The sequence below is a fragment of the Sceloporus undulatus genome, chromosome 5 (genome assembly GCF_019175285.1).
Source record: "Sceloporus undulatus isolate JIND9_A2432 ecotype Alabama chromosome 5, SceUnd_v1.1, whole genome shotgun sequence".
NCBI classification, from domain to species: Eukaryota; Metazoa; Chordata; class Lepidosauria; order Squamata; family Phrynosomatidae; genus Sceloporus; species Sceloporus undulatus.
In genome coordinates, this window is record NC_056526.1 from 71,378,859 (window position 1) to 71,405,866 (window position 27,008).

The 27,008-nt window shown below is 39.0% G+C and overlaps 1 protein-coding gene across 2 annotated transcripts in view; it reads left to right on the forward strand.

The window, feature by feature from the left end:
* Positions 1 to 27,008, forward strand: part of KCND2 (potassium voltage-gated channel subfamily D member 2) — a 332,570-nt gene that overhangs the window by 254,941 nt on the left and 50,621 nt on the right. The gene's annotated exons all lie outside the window — the stretch shown is intronic.

Consider the following 27,008-nt stretch of genomic DNA (forward strand, 5'->3'; position numbering starts at 1 on the left):
AGTCTGGACCTAAACCATACATGTAGGGCTTTATAGGTTATGGCCAGCACTCTGAATTGTGCTTGGAAGTGAATCAGTTGCCAGCGAAGTGGTTTTAACAAGGGAGTTATATGCTCCATATAACTGGCCCTAGTCAGCATTCTGGAGCTGCTGCAGTTTCCAAACATTTTCTAATGGCATCCCTGCATAGAGTGTTACAGTAATCCCAGTGGGATTTATTCAAGGCATGTGTTAATATAGCCAGGTCTGATATCCTAAGAAATGATTGCAGCTGGTGCACTAGTTTTAACTGTGCAAATGCACTCCTGGCCACTGCTGAAACTTGTGCATCCAGGCTCAGAGTCAAATCCAGGAGCACACCCAAGGAGTGAGCCTGAAATTTCAGGTGCAGTGTACCCCATCCAGCACAGGCTGAGCCCCTATTCCCTGATCTTCTTTTCACCTAACCAGGAGCACCATTATCTTGTTTGGATTAAATTTCCATTTATTTGCCACATTGTTGTTCAGTATTGAGACAACTTCCTTGGAAACAGATGGGAAGGAAAGATTAGAGCTGGGTATCATCAGCATAATGGTGACACCGAATACTAAAACTCCAGATTACCTATCCCAGTGGTTTTATATAGATCTTAAATAGCATGGGGGTAGTACAGACCCCTGGGCCCCCCCACAATGAATCAAACAGGAGTCCCACAGCACCACCTCCTGAGTTCGCCTCTCCATGAAAGTCTGGAACAACTGAAAAACAATGCTCCCACAGCCCATCTCAGAGAGACAGCCCAAAAGGATACCATAGCTGATAGCATCAAAAGCCACTGAGGTCCTGCAGAACCAATGGGGACACTCCCCTTGTCTTGTTCCCTGCACAGGTCATCTGAGAAGGCAACTAAAGCTGTTTCTGTCCATAACAAGGCCTGAAGCCATCCTGAAATGAATGTAGAGAATCTGTCTCATCCAGAAACCACTAGAGCTGGGAGGCCACTCCAGAACAACACAGTCCAGAACCTTGCCCAAAAATGCAATGTTGGATACTGGTTGATAATTATTCCAAATGGTGGGATCTAGGGAAGCCTATTTTAACTGCCTCACCACAGTCTCTGTTCCTGTACTTATTAATTCAATATATGGGATGTTCACTTGATCTGTCACTCCAAAACTAAATGTGAGACAGGTGGAAAAACTGTGTTCTGTTCAATAAAGTGATATTTTAAACTCATACAACTAAACAAAATGTAAAATCATTAAACATCCATAGAGTTTTCGAACAAGCAAGGTTCAGGGTAGTTGTGAGCTGAAGCAATGCCACTTGCACATTTCCACACTTCCACATAAAGAAGTGAAAAACTGTCAGCACAACTTGCACTAAGTTTGTCAATATGCCACCAGCATTCTTATTCTATTGTATTTCTATATTGGGCTGTAAGACTTCTTTCCCCATACAATTAATATAGAAGTTAATGTGCAATTTTTGTGCATTTTTTTCAAATCATACCCATGTCTGGATTATATTTTTCTAATGTATGCAAAAAAAAATTGCACTTTTGTATCAACTACCTCTGTGAAGGAATTCCTTCCACCAAAAGTAAAATTTGTTTTTTAATTATCCATTGCATTTTAATAATATATCTACATATATTTTAATACCTATAAAGTAAAGAAGGTATAGAATAAATAAAGTTAGGCCAGGGCAAGGATAGTCATAAGGAGGAGTTTCTGTTCCATACCCTCCAACATTTCCTAGATGAAAACTGGGACACATATGACTAAGCAACATCAGAATGTAGTCATGCTAGCAAAAGGTACCTAGGAGGAAGAATACACAGGCTAGGAGATGCTGTGGCAATTTGCTTTGACTTGATCCTTCTGGGAAAGGCTCCATCCTCTGCTTTTCCCGCTGCTGAATTAGTTGAATGAAAACTACTTTTGCTTTTTGACCTCAGTTTGCAGCAGTTGGAATAAACTGAAGACAAAGGGGGAAAGTGAGAGAAGGAGATATAAATTGGGGCATGCTAAATGCAGCTGAAAAAGTGGAACAACAAAGGATTAATCAGAACCATTCCTACCAAATCAGGACAGTTGGGTATGTTGTTTAGCACAACCACAATTTACCTAGTAACAGCAAAGCTGGTCCTAACCCCCATCTTTGCTAGTTAACCTTTTGTTCTACCTTGGCAGTGGTACTAAATTCTATACTTACTTCTGAGTAAAGATACATAGGATAGGACTGTCAATTGAACACAGAAAACTAAAAAATATGCCCTGAATGTATTTTCTCTGCACTGGGATTATCCATTTAATTCATGCCCCTTGAACTATCTAAATCAGGCATTTTGAAGTCCAGGGGATTTCACACATGAATGGCAGTAAAACATTTTGTAATTATCTTTGATCTTATGACTGCATCATACTGGATAATACTGATGTTCTCAGCAAGGAATATACTTTAGGATTAAAATAAAACCTTGAAACTCTCTGTAAATGCTTAAAATTCATAAAGCATTTTCCACAATGAACAAGTTTAATCAGAAAAGGGCTTATTTTTCACTAGAAGTGTTAAATAGCAAAAACAGAACACTTTAAGATACAATCCCAAGCCTTTAAAAATCTATATTAGCAATCTAGTCCAATATGCTGTAGACTAAACCATTTGAAAATGGTGTGCAATTTTATGGAAGGTTAGAAAGGGGGTCTATATCTAAAATGGTTGGAAATACATTGAATTTTTTTATAGCACAGCGATATTGTAGATCACTTGGGATTCACAGTTTAAAGGAGAAAAATAGGGGAAATTTGGGAAGATTCTAAGATATTACTCCAGGTCTATGAGTTTTTACTGAAACTGTTCTGATGATACTGTTCATCCTGTTTGAGTCACTAAGAATTCATCATGCACACTAAGACATGATATTTTTTCCCTCTCTAAAGGATATTTTCAACATGTCATTAGAAACTGAATGGGTACAGAAATCAGTGAAATTTTAGTACCAGCTCTATCATCTTGAACATAAGGGTGTGTGTATACACATGTATGTATGTATGTATGTATGTATACACATATATACAGTGGGCCCTTACCGTACGCAGGGGCATCTGTTCCAGCACCCTCCCCCAGCATAAGGCAAAAAGTGCGTATGCTCAAGCCCCATTGGATATAATGGAGCTCGTGTTCACAGCGCAGCTGTGCTTGTGCGCCACAAGCACGCACGCCATTCTCCCTTTTGCTGCATGGCTTCAGCGTAAGCTGAAAGCTGTATATTGTGCACCACCGTATGACACGGGTGCACTGTATATAATAAAATAGGTGCCACGTCATTTTGTTTTATTTTGCATTATATAGTAATTTTCCTGTTAGCCATGATCTCCAGTAAAGCATGACTGGCTTCTCTCAGAAATACTTTATGACAGCTCATGGTTTCCTAACAGCTGTTCACTTGGAAGTTCCTTACATTTTACTGCCCACTCTTTATAGAGGATTACAGACATTTTGGTAAACCTCATTTTCTGAGAATAAAGGGTAATAATAAATTAAACAAAATGTATTTTAAACCCAAGAGTTGACTTGAATTTGAAAGCAATATTACATATAACTACTCATCTCCATTTTTCTCCCCCATTTCCAAGATTTCACAGCTTCTGTGTGTCATGAAGATTTGTAATCCATGCAAAATTTAAAAATGTAGAAGGTGTAACTTTAATGAATTGATGAATTAGGAGTTGGCTTTACTGCAACAAAACTGCCTTGGATTTCAGCTCTACTGAAATCAATAGCAAACTTCTTTTTAGTATTACAGTGACCAGAATTGCTTCAATGACCTTCAGCATCCCCACACCCAGATTTATGATCCTAATACAGGTATTTCATTCTAATGAGCCCAACAGGGCCAAATCTTTTGGTGTGTGCTTTCAAGAATCCATATGGAGGAGAGGGTTATAGTCAGTACATAATAATCCAGAGTAAGATTTACAATACTGTATTCCTGCCAACCAATTTATAAACTGCATTTTAAATTTTCTTTTCAATGTTATATACATTCATGTTATATTTCAATTGTATTTGTTTTATTTAATTGTAAATCACTTTAGATTCCATTCTAATATGAAAGGTGAAATATAAATTGACCGAATAACCAAACACAAAAACCAATCACATTCTAGTTAAGATTATTCTCTTGTTGTGTACTTGATTGGAAAAATCACAAAAGCAATGTGCGGAAGCCCTTTGCTGGAATATTTTGGAAATACTATTGCATTGTATACAATAAGATCATATTCTGATCCTTAAATAGGCATGATTGTGGTTGAATTGCAATTCCACTATTATAAAAGAGGTAAAGAAGACCTCATACACATATGGCCATACTAAGCTAGTGAAAATACATCATCAATCTCCAGATGGTTTGGAAGGATTTGAACTATACAAAGAATTTGTATAGTTAAACAAAAATGTGCCATATTGTATGGTTGTTCAATAGATTTATTTATTATTTATTTATTTATAGTATTTATACCCCGCTCTTCAGCCAAGAGGCTATCAGAGTGGCTTACATTATTTAGCCAAATTCTGAATTCTGAAGCAAGGTGGACCAATTTGCTTCAGCTCTAGATTGGATCAGATTGGCCCAATTCTATCCTAGAGTGGAATGGCCCAGTCCAAAGAAATTTGGACAGATCTGGAAATATGGATTTGGATTTTCAAGAGGATAGGCAGGAAAACCCAATATTGTGTCTCCAACAGAGGGTTGTAATACTGACGGGGAGTGAGCACCTTAACTGTAAGATGTGCTCTGGAACAAGAATCTCATTAGCACTCTCTAATCACAGAGAACTATGGGGAAAGACCATATGACGTCATTGCAGTGATACAGCCATATATCTTCTGCATCTCTTGGCTTATTTGCTAGCCTTAACTGTTATTAGCAAACTGTTAAAAGAGCCATGGTGAATGTTAGAATGGTTTGGCGATTATCATCTCACCTTGGTATATCTGAATTTATCTCTTTTAATCTTTCAGTGTATTGTCTTGTTGTATAGCCTAGGACAGTGATGGTAAACATTTTAGAGACCGGATGCTGTGGTGCACCAGGCTGCTCTTCCTCCTGGAAAGGGGCATGGGGAGGGGCGATCTTCCAACCCTTTCCAGAATGGATAGCTGCTTGGCTCACTAGGCAGCTCTCCATCCTGGAAAGGGTCATGGGGGGGGGGGGGGGAGCCCCCCCCCCCCTCCCAAACAGATAGCGCCCCCTTTTACCCCGCGACCCCCCCCCCCCCCCCGGGAAGGGGCCATGCTTTCTTCCACCCCCCCCCCCCACCCAGGAAACACTTTCTCCTCCCTGTGCATGCTCTGCTCTCCTTCTCCCTCACTCATCCTGGCCTTTACTGCCTGCCCTCCTAGAAGACTTTGGCTGTCCTCTCTGGCACGTGTGCCACAAGTTTGCTACTATGGGCCTAGGATGTTTGCCGTTCTTACTCATTTGTTAACTTGAGCAGTAATCTTCTCATGAATCTATGAGTATCTTTACATTATCACACTTATTCTCCCCTACAACACTTTCCTATTGCTCTGTGGCTAGGACCTCTGCATTAATTAATTAAAGATACACACATATCTCATTTAGTTTTCACAAATATTATTGCTAAAGATATATTACACATTATCACTAGCTGGATTTAATCACAAGGAATTTCTGCAACAGTAATACATATCCAGATGTTGTCTCTAGGGACAAAGGAAGCAGACTGTTTGCCTTTTCCTTCATGAAGACTTAATAGAGTATGTATTGTTGGGAGCAAGCCTGTCATTACAGTAAGATTTTTGAGGGGTAAGAGTGGTGGGGGTAGAAACAAATTGATTTCCACTATCAAGGTACTTATGCCTGAAGATCAGAGGCAGATAGGAGGCATCAATGTTAGCAGCACTATGACAGAGATAAAGGGTAAGTGATTTGGCATGATCTGGGAACACTTTGAGGACAGTACTGGATCCCAGAAGTCTTGTCTGCTTTCTCTGTAGGGAGAAAACGAGCCGCAATGAATTGCCAGGGCATTATAGAACCAACACTGTTTCAAGCACCTTGAGAAGCAGCAAAAAGTGCTGAGAACAGATGTAGAAAAGTACCAGCACCTGGTCAGCAGGGGCAAGATTCATAAAGAAGGCACAAAGGCCCCATACAGACAGGCCAAAATAAAGCTGCTTCACATCACTTTGGAGGTAAGCATATGTACTAAGAGTCCGGAAGCCATGGCAAAGACACAATCCAGTCCTAAGGACTGGAGCACAGCTTTGGCGCAGCTTCCAGACTCTTAGGATGCATGCATCATTTAAACAGCATACCTCCAAAGTGACCCGAAGCAGCTTTATTTTGGCCTGTCTATATGGGGCCAATGTTTACCAAATCTTCTGGCAGTAGCAATTCTCAGTCTCTTTTCCCACCAAGAAGCTTAGGTGAGGTCATGGGACAAACAGGAGCACAGATAACCAAATGCCTTAAAGGATATCAGTGACTTCTCACTAGCTGGATTGTTGGCAAAATATCTTCTCAGCACTTCTTACTTCTTTACGTTGAATCATTGAATCTGACCAATTTCACAGCTTTGATTTTTTTAAAAAAAATTCTCTCCTCAAGTAAACAGTTATTTCATTGTTCCTGATGTAATTATATCAGATTATTAGTTAAAATTTATCAGATTGATCTGACCATTGTTCTGTACTTGCTATTCTGAAGATATTGGCATGTTCTGGGGTTGTCTGCATGGGTGTGTAAACATCTTCCAGTCCTGATGCCAGCCTGGGACTGACCCAGGTTAGCATTTGGGCCAGGATAGTATGGGTTCAGCCCTTATTACAAACAGTAGTTTTGTTCATTTTGTTCTTCAAATTAGTACCTCCTTGGTTCGTCACTTTAGGAATCCTAGCTATGACTGAGATGATGTCACAACTATGCAAGTAATCTGAATTGATGTCTGATAATCTTATAAAAGGCAAACAAAGCCAATTCAGAATAAAGGAATCTCTTCCTTATTAGCTAAATATTTTCAGAGCTAATACTAAATTATTACTAACAAGAAGGACATTTTGACACTGCTGGGAATGTTTAGGAAAATCAATTAGTTTGTTTGGCTTACCCCTAAAACTATGGTTTTAAAATTAATACTTAATATAACAACCAGTGCATTAATGCCTGATATTCCCTCAGATCAATTTATAATTTTTCTGATCTTTCTGGAAGATTTCTTTTGGAAAAGGTTGGGTGAGTTCGAACAGTTCTTTTCCAGCTCATAAGACAAGCCTAAGGAAAGAACGGTAGTGAGGAGAATTGACAATAGTCATAGGAGCCAGCAAAGAACTGTAGGAGCAGGGTTGGAAAGAATATGGTCAAAAAAGTCTTTTTCATGTGTTGAAAAAAAAAACTGATGAGAAGAATCCTGGGACTGAAGAGCATTTTCACATTCTATGCAAAATTCACACATGATAGAATGGCATTTTCTATACAAATGAAAATATTCTGATGAAAATAATATTTCTGTGAAGACATGTGGTCTCCTGTGCATGTGATTTCCGTAGAAAATTCCATATGTGATTCTTGCGGATTTTCTGCAGAATAATCCCTGAAATGCCTACAGTCTTCAAAAACCTTTAGAGTTTTAAAGTTTTTTTCTTGAAGCAGGAAGAAAATTGCTAAAATTATTTGCGTCTTCCTTTAACAAGAAAATTAGCAAAGAATTACATTCCTAGATAGTAGCAGCATCAAGGTCTTATTAGGTCCATAGTCATCCTGTTTAATACAACAAAATCTCCTAAGCATAGTTAAGATTATCCATTACTGCTAAAGAACATAGAGAATAATGTTTTCCAGGGCATGTTGTCTTAACAGGTTCTGTTAGGAAACAATGTAAGTCATTTATTCTGTGCTTCATGGCATGAACAGAAATGTACGGTGACTACTAGATGGATCTAGTGAGCTGCAGAGTACTTTGCAAAGGTGCTTTGGGAAAAAGTTGGCACTTACACCCAGAATGTTTGGTTGGAAGTAGAAAATTCTAATACTTGGCAGGCCCACAATGATTTGGACTCAAACTACAGAGAAGGTTATGGTTGGCTTCCAATGGATTCATGTTTTCCAAACTGGGGAAATTCATTTCCATCTCTGCCTCAGTTACTAGAATAAAGTCATAATCTACAAAACACTGTACCATCAAGAGTAATACTCTTTCAGTCATTGTCTAAGAAAGTTAGGCTTAAATACCTGTTGTAATATGTGCAGGTTGTTTCTCATCTGCTTCTTTGCAGTAGAATGGAATCAAGCCATAATTATTTCTTCCCCTGTGGCTAAGCTTGATAAAGTAGGTACGAATCATCTGCAATCTCTCTCTTGATATATCTAAATCCAGGAACAAAAGGTAATAAAATAGACTTACAGGTGATTAACATTTTTCCCTGAGATCAGGATTACTTTCTTGGATTCTTATTACTTGTAGTGTCTTTCATCATTCGCTCTTCTTCTATCTACCTGTAATTTGAGAAGCTATATGCTTTATGTTGGTCTTTCACCAGATATACCTAAGCAATTTGGCCTAATCTGTGTCTAGCTTTTCAAGTCAGTTCGATTACTGTGAAACACTCTTCTATTTTCTCTTGTGAAAGACTATTTTTTAAAAAAATACTTGAGGCAAGGCATGAAAAGACTGAGTAGGTTTCTTGATCATTTCCATCCCAAGATCCTTCTTTTAGAGGCAAATGGAGGAAATGGGGGATGTAATGTCTCTACCAAGCAATTGGTCCTGCTGCCCACACATATCAGAACTGTCCTACCATTTACACAACCCCCAAGTCAGGGCTGAATGGCAATCAGACATCACTGTTGTAGAAACAAATTGAAGGGGACATAAAAGAGTTTAATGCCTCTCCCAAACTCTATCCAGTAGCTTTCTGTTGTGGTACATGATGATAGCAGCTGCTTGAGGCAAACTTATTTCGCTTGCACTATCTAACAGACCCAGAAATGTTACATTTTAGATAGACCATAAAGACCTTGGAAAGACTAGTATATCTTTGTGTTTCCTTAGGCTTTTTAGATTACAGGCTATCTAGAGTACACAGTTTGTCATTTCTTCTTAAACATTTCTAAATATTCTTTCTCTGTTCTGCATTCTTACAATGGACTTCTCTTGGATCAAAATGTAAATCTCATGAGGGGTTAGTATTGCATAGCTAGCTTGCTAGGGTACCATGGAAGTCCTAGCAGAAATTACATCCTACATATGCACTTCTGTCATGAGAAAGAAAACATCAGAAAGCATCACCACCTCTTGTAGAATACCTGGTGAACCCAAGACTCTAGGCAAGCAGGGCAGGCTTTAAGCCTTTGGTATAAATGTTTGCTTGGGCACAAAGACATGGCAAAATGTGATGATGGGCAGAGACAGCAGGGAAGGCCAAGGTGGTAGAAATATCTACATAATACCAAGTTTGTTGTGCTTCCATCATGAGGAAGGAGGCCTAGATTGATTATCTTTAAATTAAAAGTGAAAGTTCAAGATTGCTAAAAAGGTACCAGCTTCATCATGAGAAAACCATTTTATGTGCTTTGTTGTATAGTCAAGTTTATCATGCTACCAAACACATTTGGCCAGCAATCTCCCAGCCAGTGCATACCTGTGGTTGGTTTCCACATCTGTTCTAACATCATTGTTTTTTTTTCTTTGACTACTGCCCCATTATGAAGGTGCCATAATTTTCTCCCAAATTACAGTTCCAAATTCCTCAAGGACCTCTATATCCCCTGTGATTGTTATTTAAGGAGGGATACACTCTTTTGTGGTGCAGATGTAATTTTTATTTAGTTAATTATATAGTTTCAGGGATTCAATCTCATTAAATGGTGGAGGAGGATAGCAAGGGCTCTCTTGTGCCACTGCCTTGTGTTCTGTTGTACAGTAGATATTGAGAAGATGACAAGTTGGGTAGGAAGAGTGAGTGTTGTGTGCACAGGCCAGTGGCCTGTAACATTCAGGTAAGCAGGTGTGTGTGTTTAAATATTAAACTAAAAGCAACATCTATGTTGATTTCAAATTAGGGAAGTAAAGGGTGGTTGTTGTTTTTTAAAAAAATGGTGACTATAACAATAAACCATGTTTTTGTAGGACCTAGAAATGCAACTTGTTACTTATAAAAGATTTTTTTTTCTAAATTCTAGGAAAATATCAAACAATAGATCCTCTCTGAATAATTCAGCTTGTTACATGTCACTTCTTTATTATTATGGAACTCATGCATATATCTGTGCAGTGCTTAATTATAGTTACATTTCAAACTATGGCATTTTACTTTTAAAAGCATAGCATTAAAGTACTCCTCATTTCTGCAGTTAAAGAAGAAATGTTTCCTCCTGTCGTTTACAGAATGGCATAAGCTGAAGTGCAGTTTAGATAAATAGTTCTATTTCTCTGGGAAATCCACTTTACCCATAAGCTTGCGTTTATGTTAGAATCTTTTAAATGTGTATAAGCATAATCTGCTTTATTTTAAAGCAGGAATCACTTTGTGTTCTTTTTTGTTTCTCTATTCAAAGTCAAATCAATGATTTAGAGCTCCTTTGTAAATGCCATTGCACATATTTGCCATGGTAACTAGCCATATTTTTTATTTGTCATCCAATATTTTCCTTTCTTTTATCCAGCCATTTTAAAATATAAGGAATCACAAGGCTTTTGCTGCTATAGTGTGAAGTGAAGAATCTTTAACATGCTGGCAATTCACAACAACTAAGAACTTATTCATTTAAAATATTTATATATTGTCCTATACAAAAAGACAAACAAATGGGTCCTTGAACAGACCAAGCCTAAAATCTCCCTGTAAGCCAAGATGATCAAACTGGGGTTGTCATACTCTGGGTACATCCTGAGAAGAGATGGTTCATTAGAAAAGACAATAATGCTAGGAAAGGTGGAGGGAAGTAGAAAGAATGGAAGACCACATGCTAGATGGATAGACTTTATTAGGGAGGTCACAAGTATGAATTTATAGGACCTAAGCAGAACAGTGGAGTACACAGAATCTTGGAGATGTCTCATCCTCAGAGTCGCCACACATCAGGATTACCTAGGGAATAGGTTTAGACTCTGGAGAACAGATATGGACAGCACTAGTTTCAAAGTATGGCATGATCAGCTCATTATCATTCTTCAGCACTCATAATTCAAAGCAACTTCTCTTTCCATTCATCTTATCACTTCAGCACCCACAACAGAGTGTGAAATGATAGCATGAGACACAGCATTAACCAGCATTTCAACCATGCCATATTCCTGCTCCACAGTTTAATGATGCCAAAGACACATAACTGTAAAAGTAACTGAAAAGTACAGTTACGACACAAAAGGAATGAAATTAAGTCATAGTGCAACGTAAGTAAGTAATACAGTGCACCCACGCCATATGCAAGTGCAGTAAACGTGGCTTCCAGCATAAGCGGAAGCCATGCGGGGGGGAAACAATGGTGTGCATGCCTGTGCCACCACGCTCCCACACCACCTCATGCACACACCCCATTGTTTCCAACTGGATGCAAACATACACGGATTTTCCCTTATGCGGGGGGGGGTCCCCCGCATAAGGGGAGGGCCCACTGTATGTAAGTAGCTACTTAGAAACACCAACATTGTTGTCTAAAAACCAGGTTGATAAATTTGAGCTTCATAGCACCAACAAATTTATGAACTGATTCCATCCATCTGTTCATCATCTCTTCTGACTCCCCAATATTACAAAGCTGAGAGAGCAGTTCTGTTTTTTGGCTGTTGGGACTCCAGCAGACACACCTTCCCAAGAGTTTCCTCAGATATGAAGGCACTCTTGACCATGAGAACCAGATGATAATTTTTTGTGCCTTTTTTTTTGTTTTCTGGCCTCTTCAAGCAATTTCTCAAAAAGCAAAGATATCATATTTTCAGCCCAGAATGAGTTTGATAGTAAGTAAGACTTCTTCGGTTTTACCAGAGCAGTTTTACCTTCTCATCTTCCCCACTTGCTATGATGAACACAGCTCAGTCTTCAGAAAGAGATAAAAATATTGAACCAAGAAAGGATTGAGTCATTCTGACATGACAATGTCAATACTTTTAAAGGTGTTACAAGCAGGTGGCACCTGCTTGTGACAGTGTCACTGTTGTGTGAAACTAGGTGTTCACTGACTGATGCATTAGATACTGATACATAAACTAACAAGACGTTTTCTTTCATTTAGATAGTGGTCTGCAAAATGTTGTCAGTAATCACCACTTGGCTAACTCCCAGTAACTAAGAGTGAGTGCAACTGTGTTAATGACTCTAACTGCCAACAATTCATACACATATTACATTGATTAGCAACGTGCTGTAGATAGTTTTTAAAAACTTGATTACCTATAAGAAAAAAGGAGCACTGCACAATCTAGCAATTTTGATTTGGCATAAGCTTTCATTAACTGAAGCACACTTCATTAGAGGTGTGGAATGTTGCCTTTGTTACCAAATACTTGTACACACACTAGGGTTGGGAATTTAATACAATGGAAAAGATCTGAAAATATAGAAATACCTATGATTACCTTAACAGTAGTAATATTACAAACAATTGCTCAGAGGTGACAAGGATATTGTATCATAAACAAACAGATTAGTATATGTGGTGTAGAAACATATTTGTTCAAGAGCTACAGTTGATACATGAGTAGGGAAAGTGCAGCCATCAAAATATTTTTAGACTGTGATTTCCAGTAACCTCAGCCACAATAGGCCATGGTGAAAATGCTGGGAGGTGCAGTTAATAAATTTTGAGTTGTTTTGCCTTCAAGTCATTTCCAATTTATGATGACATTAAGGCGAACCTATCACAGGGTTTTCTTGGCCAGTTTCTTCAGAAGGAGTTTGCCATTGCCATCCTCTGAGAGATTGTGGCTTGCCCAAGATCACCCTGTGAGTTTCTTGGCTGAGTAAGAAATCAAACCCTGCTCTCCAGAATCATAGTCCAATGCTTAAACCACTACACCACACTGGCTCTAGTTCATAAAAATCATACATTCATAAATTCATAAAGTATCAGGTTCGGAAACTTCACTTGATTCAAAATGCTGCAGCCAGATTGATCATGGGGACAGCTAGATCTGACCACATAACACCCGTTTTAAAATCTCTTCACTGGCTGCCAATCCGTTTCCAGTCCCAGTACAAAGTGTTGGTTATTACCTTTAAAGCCCTAAATGGCTTGGGCCCGGGTTACTTGAGGGAACGCCTCTCCCTGCATAATCCACCCCACACTCTCAGAACAACAGGTACATTATTACTCAATCATCCTAAGGTGAGATTGGCGACTACCCATCAAAGGGCTTTTACAGCAGTAGCGCCTTCTCTTTGGAATGCTCTACCAGAAGAGATCCGCCTCAGTGGAACGATGGAGACCTTTTAAAAGGCATTAAAAACCTACCTCTTCCTACAGGCTTATCCTCCCAATTCCTTGTAATAAAAGTCTTCCCCTACTGACTACGATGTATATATACCTGGGATTTTAATATTTTTGAATTGTATGTTTTTAGATAATTGGCATCGGATCGTAATTCGTATTAATGTGTGTTAAATTATCTTAATGTGCCATTTTATTTTTATTGTACCTATTTTATATGCTGTACACCGCTTTGATCTTAGGAAAAGTGGTCTATAAATAAACAATTTATTATTTATTATATAATTTATTAAAAACTGCCTACACACAGTGACTATGAAACAAACAAAAGTTGTTTGGTACTCCAGATATTCCTGCATAGATTTCTATACATAGTGATTATTATGGAAGAACCCCAGTGCTGTGACAAGGACCAGTCTTAAAGGGCAACATTTATAGTCCCAAACCATGTCTTCTAAGAGCAATCTATCAGTTTCTGATCAGAAAGCAAGCTCTTCCTGTTCATAATTGTGTTTGTGATATTTATGGAAACTTATGTCTGTATTATTTTCAAAGGTGGATGTGAGCAACAGCATAATCCTCCTTCCCCATGAGTATGACTTAAGCATTCAGTCCACATATTTTCACCTTTGTGACATTTTTCTGGATTGTGATCACTCTGGTTTATGCAATGGGCAAGCAGATTTGTCCAACAGATCTAAGAGCATTATTGGGGAGAAAAAACTGAGCATCTTTTTTATTCCTGTAACCTTGGAAACCCTGAGCAAAGTCCCCTCCCCATGTTTTGCATATAACCTCATCTTCCTGTCACCAAATTTTGTGTAAAAAAGGCCCTCTGATGATGCATTGGGCACTCTAAACTATTTTTAGCAAGCATTATTTCTAGATGCACGAAACTAATCAGTGCTCCACATACTGTAATCATAGCTTCATCTATCTTTTTAACCAAGGGCATAATCATCAATTTGTGAACCATCTTTTTCTTTTGTTGAACTGTCAGGGCAATAGATAGCTTTAGTGAACTGAAACTGACTCTCAGCCTCTCAGCTCCATTTACTGAAAGTGAGTCTTATCTGTGCAGCCCATATGTACTCTGCTAGAGAGCACTATATTTAAACTTCATTACAATCTTTGTGTAGACTCTGAGGTGGTTACCGCGATCTGACCTTAGCCAGAACATAGCTGATATTTGCATTCATATGTAAACAGGCACACTTTATCTGTACAAATCCACCAGGTCCTTTCTGTTATAAAGTAGGTGTGTACTTTGGCAGTAGTATGTGGTCCTTGCTGTTTTACCATCTCCCTGGCACAAATGTCATAGTGCCATGGCATGAATGACAATGCTAAAAGATTTACTATCCTTAATTGTTTTTTTCACATGCGGTCAACTTAGCTATCATGTGATAAACTAGTCATTTGATAGTTTGGTCACTGCATAGGATTCATCTGTACAACAGTAAGAGTCATCATTGGGTCTTCCTGACTAGTGCATTAATAACAGGCTTATAAGAAGCAGCCTTATACTGTACCATTGGTTTATCCAGGTTCCTAGTGCCTACCTTGAGTGGCAATAGATATCCAGGGTTTCAGAGAGGATCCTTTCCTTGGCCTAGCTAGAAATACCAGGGACTGAACCTAGCACTTGTATAATCTCTCACTGACATGTGCCCTTTTCCCTTGGTGGGAAAAGGAGTTCATCCTGGGACCTCTGGAGTCAGAAATTTTCCACTAGAAATAATGATAATTGTTCATCCTGTTAGATGTTGCTTTAATTTCCATTAGTGCCAGCCTGTCTAGATGGGCTTATCTTGCATTGTACTAAAAAAAACCACAAAATTTAATTATTGGTCACACATAACAGGAAAAGCGATTCCACCTCAACATTAGGAAGAACTTCCTGATGGTAAGAGCTGTTCGACAGTGAAACACACTCTCCTTGGAGTGTGGTGGAGTCTCCTTCTTTGGAGGTTTTTAAACAGAGGCTGGATGGCCATCTGTCAGGAGTGCTTTGATATTGTGTTTTCCTGCATGGCAGGAGTTTGGCCTGCATGACCCTTGTGGTCTCTTCCAGATCTATGATTCTCTTATTCTATAATGTTTTTGATAATACTTAGGTTGGTGCCACACTGCACAATTAATGCAGTTTGATACCACATTAACTGCCATGGTTCAATGCTATAGAATTCTGAGATCTGTAGTTTCATGAGATATTTAGCTGTCTCTCTCAGAGAGCTCTGGTGCCACAACAAACTGCAAACGCCTGGATTCCATATGATAGAGCCATGAGAAGTGAAGTGGTGTCAAACTACATTAATTCTGCAGTGTGGCAGCAGCCTTAGTGAATGGCATGAATTGCACTCTAAGAAAATGTGCAAGAAAACATCTAGGTGCATTATTCTCATGACCAAGGTCTAACTGATAATCAGCATTGAGATCAAGAAGGAATTTGCTATGTCTTTCACACAGAGACATTTGTGTATGCACACCACCCCACAAAGTTTGTTAATTAGCTAAATCAAGTTTTACTTTGTCTTGTAATATGTGTCTTGGTGTACTTGAAAGTAAGATGTTTTTGCTCCTCTGTAGCCTGTTCCATATTTCCAATTAAGTGCATTGCTAATCAAGAAGACATGAGAAGATGCTCCATTTTCAGGTTGTTACAGAAAAATGAATGCTATTTTTACTCTGTTTCCTTTGGGTCCAACAATCATAGGCTTTCCCCAGCCCACTCCCACCCCTTAATGATTCATCAGCTTTACAAAAACATTCCCAGGCATGGAAAGAGGAGAACATGCTGTCACTAGTACCTCAGTAAGCAGCTAACCAGGCATGAAAGTGAAAACTTCATGCATACCTAAGAGAAGCAAAGGCAAAAATACTGTCTGCACTTGAAACTGATAAAGTGCACTCCTGGAAGATTTTCAGGCTTTGCATAAATTGTCTGTCACCCAAATCAGGGCCTGTATAAAATCATGTCTTGTCTAGAGGAGGTTGAGGGCATGCTTAATAGTTCTCTTCTATATAAATCTTTTTCAAAAACAATCTCTGGAATTTGAAGTGCTTTCAAATCAAGACTGAAGAACATAAAAGTATATGCATTATCAGAGCTTATCATAGTATTAATTGAAGCATCCCCCCCCCCTTTCTACTCTTACATTACATAAAATATAAAGTGAAATAACTCAAGCTCAAACCAAAATAACCAACCATCCCAAACAAATGTCAAAGTGCTGTGAAAAGTTGCCCAAACTGTCAGGTCATGTTGAGTGTCCAAGGGAGAAGATTGTTTCACTCAGACAGTCCTGTTATGAATCTTTAGCATATATCTGTTTTGCCTGAATAAGCCAAAGAAAAGAAAATAGGAAAAACATCTGGCCTTTTCCACTAGCCTAGCTGTCTAGCTACAAGCCGACATGTCACCTCTATTCCACATCTTTCTAAAAGTAGCACAAGAGAGAATAAGACCCTTAACATCCTTTACATTGATGTTATTCAACGCACCCCTACAAAGAGGTCCCAAACACCATCCTGGAGTGAAGGAGATGAGTTTGCCAGTTACTAACATACCATTTGCCACATCTGCCTTCCCTCTGGGACTCTGCCATTACAGCAGGGTGATGTATAAAATAGATCACTAAATATGTTTCTAAAAATTTAATGTTTTTAAAAGGGAATTAATAAATAACAATTACACAATTTAAGACAATCATTAGAAAAATCCATAAGCCATTAAATTCTATAATGAAGAGCCAAGGTCCTTAATGGAAGGGGAGCATATGCAGTTTGAGAATCTGATGAAATAATACCTCAATTTTATCTTCGTCCCTAAATTCCCTAAATTCATAAATAATAATTAATAATAAAAATTTTATTTTTACCCCGCCTCTCTGTCAGAAAACAATTGAGGCAGCTTACAATTCAATAAAGGGACAATTCCAGTTTTTGGACACCATGTTTTGAGCTCTTATCAAGCTATATATATTCTTTTTAAAAACCATTTATTCCAAAGATTGAATCAAATATCAAGGATAGTACAGACCTTCTTAATGTTATTGTGAAACAATTAGGCTAGATTTTTCATCTACCATATTAGTCATGTTAGATGTTAAATCTTTATATACAAATATGCCACAGGAGGAGTCCATTAAACAATAGAACAAAGACAGGGGTCAGCAGATGGCTGGGAAAGCATGGCCTGAGGCCCCTTTGGCCATAAGCAGATGGGGCCCAAGGCGACTGTATGGCCTGTTCCAAAAGTGGGCTGCCACCACCAGAGCCATGCCTCACTGCCAAGACCCAAGCCACACTGTCTAGAGGACCAGAGTGTGGCTTCGGTGTGGCTTCCAGTTGCATTGGAGTTGTGAGTCATGTAAACAGCATACCTCCAATGCAGCTGGAAGCCGCTTCTTTTGGCCTCTGTATTTCGGGTCTTAATCATAGAAGTGATTCATCAGATGCACCAAAGGATTTCTTCATTTCATTGAGGCAGGTAGTATTAGTTAAGAACTATTTTCAATTTATGGGGGAATATTACTGGCAAATATCAGGCTGAAAACTTAATTGACAAGTATTATATGGATTAATTTGAACAACTGTACATTTTGAATTTTCGCAATCCTTATAAAATGTACATTACCAACTTTAAAAGATTTTTGGATGACATTTTCCCAATCTGGGAAGGGAGTGATCTAAAATTATGCAAAATTATTGGAATTTGGTAAATATCCCAACTCTATTCATATGGGTATTAAATTTGATATGACATTTGGCTATAATAAAATTCATTTTTTGGATGTTGAAATCACATTGTTTATTTACAAATACAGGAAACCAATTGATGTCAGTTCCTTCCTTAGTTATGACAGTTATCGTTCAATACATCTTAAAAGGAATTTACCATATTCTCATGCATCACTAGGCGGTGCGGGAGTGTGGACCACACCATGTCACTCCACTGAAGGGTGGCACCACCCAGTGAGTGCCCCCTCACCTCCCTGCTGTGCACTCCCATCCATTCCCTGCAAGGCTTGACTGTCACTGTTGTGTGTGTGTTTTTTAAAAAAATGTTTTAAATGTTCACACACTTCATTTCCACCACTGTATTATTACAGTTAATCTGTAAAAAGGTTTGTCTTGTTTTGTTAAAAGATCTGTAGTTTGTTTTTAAATTTGCACTTACGTTTTTGCTGAACCAAGGCCTTATGTAGAGAGGCTATAATTTACAACAAATGTAAGGTGATTTATACTTTGCTATTTAAAAATTGTCTCTGCATGGTGTAGGGGAAAAAAACAAGGGAGAGGAGGAATATTGTAGATAATTCATTCTATCTATAGTACTTTATTTGTGGTAACTACTAATTATTAATGTCCATTTAAATTCATGCTATCTTTAGAAAATAAGCATTATCAAGATTTTTGACTTGCTTTTTGAAGATAAGGAAGCACAGACCAAGTAGCTCAGCCACTGAGGAAGAGTTTGGTCAAAATGTGTTTGGCTATGAGCAGATGGTGGTTTGGTATCATACAGAAGCCAACCGACTTCTTTCCTACCAAGGATTTTACTTTAGTCATCAGTTTTAAGAAGAGCTTCTGCATCTTCTCAGACTACATATGTTCCCCTTCCATTAAGGACTTTGGTTCTTCATTATAGAATTTAATGGCTTATGTGTTTTTGTAGGGATTGTATTAAATTGCATAACTGTGGTTTATTAATTTCCTTTCTAATTTTTTTTTAATTAGATAGATAGATAGATAGATAGATAGATAGATAGATAGATAGATAGATAGATAGACAGACAGACAGATTTTATACATCCCAACTTCAATTATTCAATTTCTGTTGGTGTTGATTGGGTATAGTTTCCCCCTTTTTCCATTCTCAGCCACTTCAGGCACAAGGGCCTGACCTACTGCTGCTTTGTAGGAAAGTAACCCACACACTTATAGACACTGTGTCAGGATAAGCAACAGTGACCATTAATGTGGGGAGGGAAGATGCAGTGCCAAATAAGAGAGAGAGGTAATGGAACTCAGGGAGCAGCAATTCAAGTTATATAAGGTAGCAGGAGATACAGAAATGGGAAACAGTTGGACTATCCTGGGGGTAGAGTTCATAACCCTCAAACTGCCTCTCATCCCAAACAATCTGGATTGCCATGGCAGCAACCCCCCTGGGCTGAAAATGCTGTTCCTTAATGCCAGATCAGTGAATGGTAAAACAGCTGCCATACATAACAATGCTGGAAAAGGATGCCAACCTGGCATGTATTACAGAGATTTGGTTGGATGAAGCTGCAGGGCAGTAATCTCTTTCATCTTTGCCAACCAAGATTCTCTGTGCAGCAGCAAGTTAGACCTGGGTGACAGGAGGGTGGAACTGCAGTGGTCTATTGGGATAATATCCCCCTGGCCAGGTGCCCTACCCCTCAACCTATAGGATTTCATGTGTTTATTTAAATGTGGGTAGCTGAGACAGATTAGGTGTACTCCCCACCCCAGAGGCCAGTGTGTGTAGTGGTTCAAATCCCTGCAGAAGCATAAAAATGCACTAGGTGACCTTGGGCATGTCACACACTCTCAGTCTCAGTGATTGGTGATGTTTGCCTCTCTGCCAAGACAACCCTATGATAGGTTCACCTTAGGATCACTATACGTTAGAAATGACTTGGAGGCACACAATAATAACAACAGCCCATCCTGGTGCTCAACACTCTCTCCTCCTTGGTGTGGTGGTCTCGCCACCTTGCTGTGGAGGTGTTGGAGTCTACACAGTTTGTGTTGCTGAGGGATTTCATCATTCATGCTGACGCTACATTGTTAAAGTGGCTCAGGATGTAAGGTCCACCATGACAACTATGAGTCTGTCACAACTGGAATCTGGCCCCACTCATGTTGCAGGGCACTCTCTAGATCTTGTTGTTGTTGTTTAAGAGGTTTAAGGTGGTGATCTGAGAATAGAGAATATTTGCAGTTGATCTAAATATCAAATGCTCCAGAATTATATTAGAGAAGAGGTCTAATGAAGAAGTAGGTTCCGAAATGCTGTGAATAAGGAGTTAAAGTTATACTGAGCAGAGAAATCTTAAAATTAAATGGGGAAAAATGAAGCCAATAAGAATCCACAAATCCTTTTAAAACGAGGCACTGCTGATTTGAGTACCATGTCACATACCTGGTTTCATTTAATAATCTTGCTAGGACAGTAGCCTGGAGCAGAAACAATGGGGCAAAAATTCAGAAACACTATGAGCCCAATCACAGTTTCCATAGCTTCAGGCTACTAGACACATTTTAGTTATTTTTAGAAAGGTACTAATATGACACTGAGCGCATCTTGAGGCTTGCATATTGAAGTTTACTAGACATCCTGTCTACTTTAGTGGCTTTGGATAAGCTATTCTGTGGGACAAATTCCAGCTCATACTTGTTTGTTTTACTGTATCATATTAATCTTTTGAGCATTGTTGTTTAATATTTGTACTGTGAGTAGTGCCTGAAGGTCTTAACCAAGATTACAGCTCCATTATGCTAAATGCTGTTCAAATTCATTGTGCAGTTTACAGGGAATCACTGTTGTAAATGTCTAACACTCTCAACAAGAATGATAAATGAGCAAGGGAGAAGCCAGAAGTGGTGAAGAGACTAAGCAGTTTGCCAAAGGTCAAAGATCAGTTCAGAGGCAGAGGCAAAAACAATGCCCAGGTGCTCTGAAACTTACTGGATTCAGGGTTTGTGAAATCCCTTGAAATCCAGTTCAGCAGGCTAGTCTGAGAACTTTATTGCACCCGTATTTTTTACCGTTATGGGAACTGGAGGAGGATGTTCGTGTGTGCACGTGACCACCCCAAAGTGGATTTTACCGCACACCAAAACGTCCTCCAACAGGCCCTGTTCCATCACCCAGCAACAAGCTGTCACCGTTCAGTGCTGACAGGAGCAGTTTTTGCCTGATAAACTTCTGAGTCTAGCATTATATTTATCTAGCAGATAAAATTCTGAGTCTAGCATTCCCAACTGAATAACTAGTCAAGAACATTTCCTCCAAGAAATTGATCTAACAAGGGATTAATATTTAGCTCCAACTTTGTTCCAGGCACTCCCCATCTCCAGATGTGATTACCAGGGATTCAAGTGCAAATTCTTCACACTAATGATGAAGAAACAGTCAGCCACAATGAGAAAATTTGTCCTGCATAGGTGTAACCTTTACAAATTGTTGTTTTGGCCCAGGGAGTAAGGAAACCCTAAATAAGGGCCTTTTCTTACTGGTTCCGTTCAGCAGGAGAGGGAAAACTACAGAGGTGAGTGGCTGAAATTGCCAGGGATAAGGATTATGCCCTTTTCACATTGTTAAGAGTTGCTTCCAAGACTGCTGAGCAGCATATGTAGAAGGGATCTGTCCTCAGGTCCTGTGCTTGGCCCTCACTCTATATATAGAACTTTGGAACACTGAACATGTGTTCAATAGAATGTATGGTTTGTTGTACGATTGTTGCTGTTATTTAAACACAATGAACTTAAATTATACAGTCAGCCCTCCATATCCACAGATTCTGCACCCACAGATTCAACCGTCCATGGCTTGAGAATATTTAACTATTTAAACATTCCTAAAAACAAAGCTTGATTTTGCTGTTTTATGTAAGAGATACCATTTTACTACATCATTATATATAATGGGATTTGTGTATTTATGGATTTCGTTATCCACAAAGGGAGCAGGCAGTCCTAGAACCAAATTCCAGAAGATACCAAGTACCCACTGTATTTGCACTATTCATTTATTGGACCCTTAGAACCTAGAAAGAGATACCACCTTGGTTAATGGGTGCTAGAAATAATACTTCTCCAGTTCCATAGTTCAGTGGTATCTGAAGGACTCCCTATGGAGTGTGTCCAGCAATGGCATTTTGATGCTGAATCAGTCTGTTTTTCAGGCATCTACTAAATTTCACCACTAATTCCTTTCCCATATTTCAAGTTATGCTGAGGTGTTAATCCATTGTGTGTGGGGGGGGGAGCTGTTCCGCAGTATATCTTTGGTTACAAGGTATATCTGATTCTGTTAACCCAGATATGTGCCAATTTTTGTCCTGTCACCAGTTGGCCATATGCGCCCTTTGCCACACTGTATAATCTGGCATTAAGGATTCATTAGCTCATGCTTCAAATGTGCCACTTGTAGCTGAATGCCAAAATATGATTTGTGCATGTCATACCGCTCACTTTGTGAAGTGAGGCATTTGCTCTGGGGCTGACCCTATCATTAAATAGAAAGAAGCAGTCACTTATCTCTGGTGACGCAACCTACGAATTTAACGGTGAACTTTCAGGGGAAGTGTGCACAGGAGAGATCTATGCTCCCCAGGGCTTGGCCTGTGCCCTATAAGTTTGGCTACTGTCTTCAGATATGATGAAGGATGCTCATATCTACTGCCAGTCTAGTCAGTGTTTATGCATGGAGGAGGAAGAGACACCCTCTCATTCTTTGGCAGCAAAATGTCTTGGCCTAACCTTGATTTGCTCTCATTTATCCCCTTTCCTGGCCTTTCTCTTTCTCCTCCTTTCCACTTACCTCTGTTGTCTCTTCCACTCTCAGAATTTACATGGTAGTTAATAAACACCTCAAAGGCTTTTTTTACCTCTACCTTGCATACCTCAAAGGCTCAGTGACTATGTAAACCAGCACTGAAAGAGTTCAGTGAAATTTCACTGTTCTGATATATCTCATCTTTCTGATGTACCTGCAGCTGCACGCAGAAGTTATATTCTGCCCATCTGTTGTAATTCTACTAAGCAGCTTGGATGGATGGAAAAGCTTAATAAGCACACAGTAACCTTCCGCACTCAGCCCTTTTTGTGAACATATAAAAACATGATAACATTACATCTGACATGACCAAAAATATATTCAAAAATAAAAAGAATAGGACTGACTAAATCCTGTGGGGGGTTCCCTCTCCCACATGGTGTTCTCATTTATTTTCAGAGGCCACAATATATGGCTTGGTGAACTTCTTAAGTTTTTTCCTCCTCCTAGAGGATTAAATAAATCCCTTAAATCCTTCAGCTACAAGCTAAAATGCACCAATTATTTTGACTGTCATAAAGTTCTGATTGTGTTTACTGGTTTTATGATTCAGCATTTGTGTTACCAAAGCAAGCCCCTACCCCTCTTCTGCCCTGCTCAATGCCATTCTCCTGAAAAACATTCAAGAACTTCAGAACACTGCAGAAAGCTGAAGCTTAAGACTGTTGACCAGGGAAAGGTCGAGGGAACATATGATGTCCTTGCTATGACAGCTTCACTAACTACTGATTGACACAACTCAAGTGCTGGGTAGGAGCTAGAAGAGGGATGCACTTCTCTGCTGATTTGCTTCTCAATGGAAGCAAATAATAAGTTTAGCATTTTTTTCAGTTGTGGGAAAGTCTTCAAAAACTGTGCAGTTCTCAAAGATTATTCACAGTTCAGGACTAACTCTGCACAAAGTTTGCATGTGGTATTTCTGCACCAAAAACACATTTTCTGTGTGAGTAAACAGCGTTTTCTGCACTTAAAATATTTCTGCATAGAAACATTACTCTCTGTGCAGAAAATGTTGTTTCCTTCACAGAAAATCCTGTCTTCTGCACAAAACAACTATGTGCATATTTTGCTCAGAAGAAATCCCAAAGCACCAAGTAGAGTGTGTTGAAGTATTCCAAATGATATGTAACTAAGGCATGTGCTACCATGGATAGATCTGATTTCTTAAGGAGCAGGCACAGTTGGCACACAGGCTTTAAATGTGAAAACACACTCCAGGCCCCCACAGAATCCTGGACTTCTGGTTTCAAAGGTGAATCCAGGAGCACACCCAAGTTGCAAACCTGCATCTTCAGGGGGAGTGTAGCCCCACCTAACACAGGCCAAATCCCCATTCCCTGATCTGTGTTTCAACTGATCAGGAGCACCTCTGTCTTGTCTATATTAAGATTTAATTTGTTCAGCCTCATCCAGTCCAATACATAGGACAAGCGCCAGTTTAGAATCAATATAGCCTACACTGTTAAACAGTTCAGAGAGAGAAGTCAGAAAGACCATGTTTTGCTTACAATTTTTCTAATTTTCCGATTGTCAAAACAAAACAAAAACCCCACCACTCCCCATATCAGTCAGCAGCCTGTTATGCTTGGGTCCAGACTACCTGAAGTACTGCATTTCCTTTTATAAGTCAGTCCAAGCACTAATATTGGCAGAAAAGAGCTTTATCTCAGCCCCACCACATTCGCCAGTGTGGTCGGTGAGGGCTTGGGATCGAGCCTTCTCTATGGCTGCTCCCAGACTGTGGAACTCACTTCCATGGGAGGTTGGGTTGGCCCCCTCCCAGCTCTCTTTCTGCCAGACATTTTTATTTAGGCAGGCGTTTAGTATATAAATTCTACTTGTGCTGCCCTGTGTGCTGTAAATGCTTTTTTTAAAACAGATTTTACTAGTTTTAACTATGTGTTTTTAACTTATGTTTAATATTAATAATGTTTAATCTTTTTTAACTTTTGTACTTCCATGTTTTTCTTTTAAATTATTGTAACTTGCCTTGAATCCTGCTGTGGGAGAAAGGTGGGATATAAATATTTGAAATAAAATAAATAAATAAAATGCATGAGGATACCAAAGAAAGCAAGGACCAGCATTAGCAGTTTATAACTGAGTCTTGAGAGGCAATGAAGAGATAGCTGGATGCTGTTTCTATCCATGAAAAGACTCAAGTTATAAGCTTCTGATCTGTATACAGTATTATGAAATAGTGAAAGCTATTTTAGGAAAAATGAAAACAGAGGAATAATGGATAAGAAAATACTTATCTGATTTTGCATTGAGTATGAACATTAGTCTCGGACAGAAGCCAAACTCTAGTATTAATAATGTCACCTCAGAGGAACTACAAGGACAGGAGTAGCAATCAGACAGACAAAGCACTGGAGGGAGACTGTTGGAAAACCTCCCACCTTTTGTTTGTGTTGTCTACCAGAACCAAGAGACACATTTGCAAGAAGTAAGATTGCTCCCCTCTCTAATCTTCCAGTGCTGCCGTGGTCTCAACTCAGAAAAACACTTCTGTGGTTTAGGGACAAGGCTCTGAATGGGCATCTTCTCCCTTATGAATTTGCCTCTTTATAATATGATTATCAGTTGAAAACCACCTCATCCTACAACTTTGAAATGCCCTCTTTCAGGTATCTACTTTTATTTTGCAGTCCTTTGGGTACCAGATGGAAGCAATTTTATTCTCTCACATCTTTCTCCGCATGTAAGCTCGAAGTGCTTTTAACAATTAATTTTTGTCTGTTATTTGATTGGTGTGCACTTTTTTTAAAAAAAATCTTTGTGTTGTGTAAATCAGGAGTGGGAATACAACCCTTTGCAAGAGTCCAGCTCAGCCCTTCGGCCCCCCATGAAAAACCCCTGATACCTTTCCCACCAATCCCATCTCCCAAATTTTTGAACTTCAGCAGAATGCTACTGGCAAGCCACATTAAACTTTAATGTCCATGTTCCCTTAATTGTAGATTGGGTTTATCTCTCTACATTTTCTGCCTTCTGACAATAGGAAATACACTGGGTCTATCCAATTCTAGAAGTGCTTAGAATGTATATGAGATGAAAGTTTCAGCAAAGCTGTAATTTTAGGGAACTTACTGAAGTATTTGTTCTACCTTGTTCTTTCATTCATTTTTTTATTTGCCAACTTGCACATCCTTATGGTTTTATCATTTTAATTTTTCCTTCACAGATTTTAACATTACTCTGATGGCATTTCTTCTTAGCCAAGTAATTTATCACTGTATCAGATTTGTTTGCTTGTTTTGTTGTTAAGATTTGGGCAGCAGGCCCCAATACATCACCTGTTATAATTTTGGCTTTCCCTTCCCATGGAAAAAAGGACCAAACTAGTTTCCTTACAGATAAATGTACATTGTGAAGAGTAACTTTTTAAAACATCACAGTGTTATTTCTACTCTACCCTCTTTGTTAAAAATTATGAAATAATATCTGATGTTGAGGATGTTGAGAAACTGGAGCGTATCCAAAGGAGGGTGACCAAAATGGTCAAGAGTCCAAAAATCATGCCTTATGAGGAGAGACTTAGGGAACTGGGTACGTTTAGCCTTGAGAAGAGATGGTTAAGAGGTTATATGATAGCCTTGTTTAAATATCTGAAGTGATGTCATATTGAGGATGGACAAGCTTGTTTTCTGCTGTTCCAGAAAATAGAACCCGGAAAGATGCAAGTTACAGGAAAAGAGATTCCACCTCAACATTAGAAGGAACTTCCTGACAATAAGAGCTGTTAGTGGAACACATTCCCTTGGAGTGTGATGGAATCTCCTTCCTTGGAGGTCTTTAAACAGAGGCTGGATGGTCATCTGTTGGGTATGCTTTGATTGAGAGTTCCTGCATGGCAGGGGGTTGCCTGGATGGCCCTTGTGGTGTCTTCCAATTCTATGATTAATAATTTTCCATCACACCGCTATGTTTTTTAATTATGAACTTCCAAAAGATGATTTTTAGCAGAGATCTAT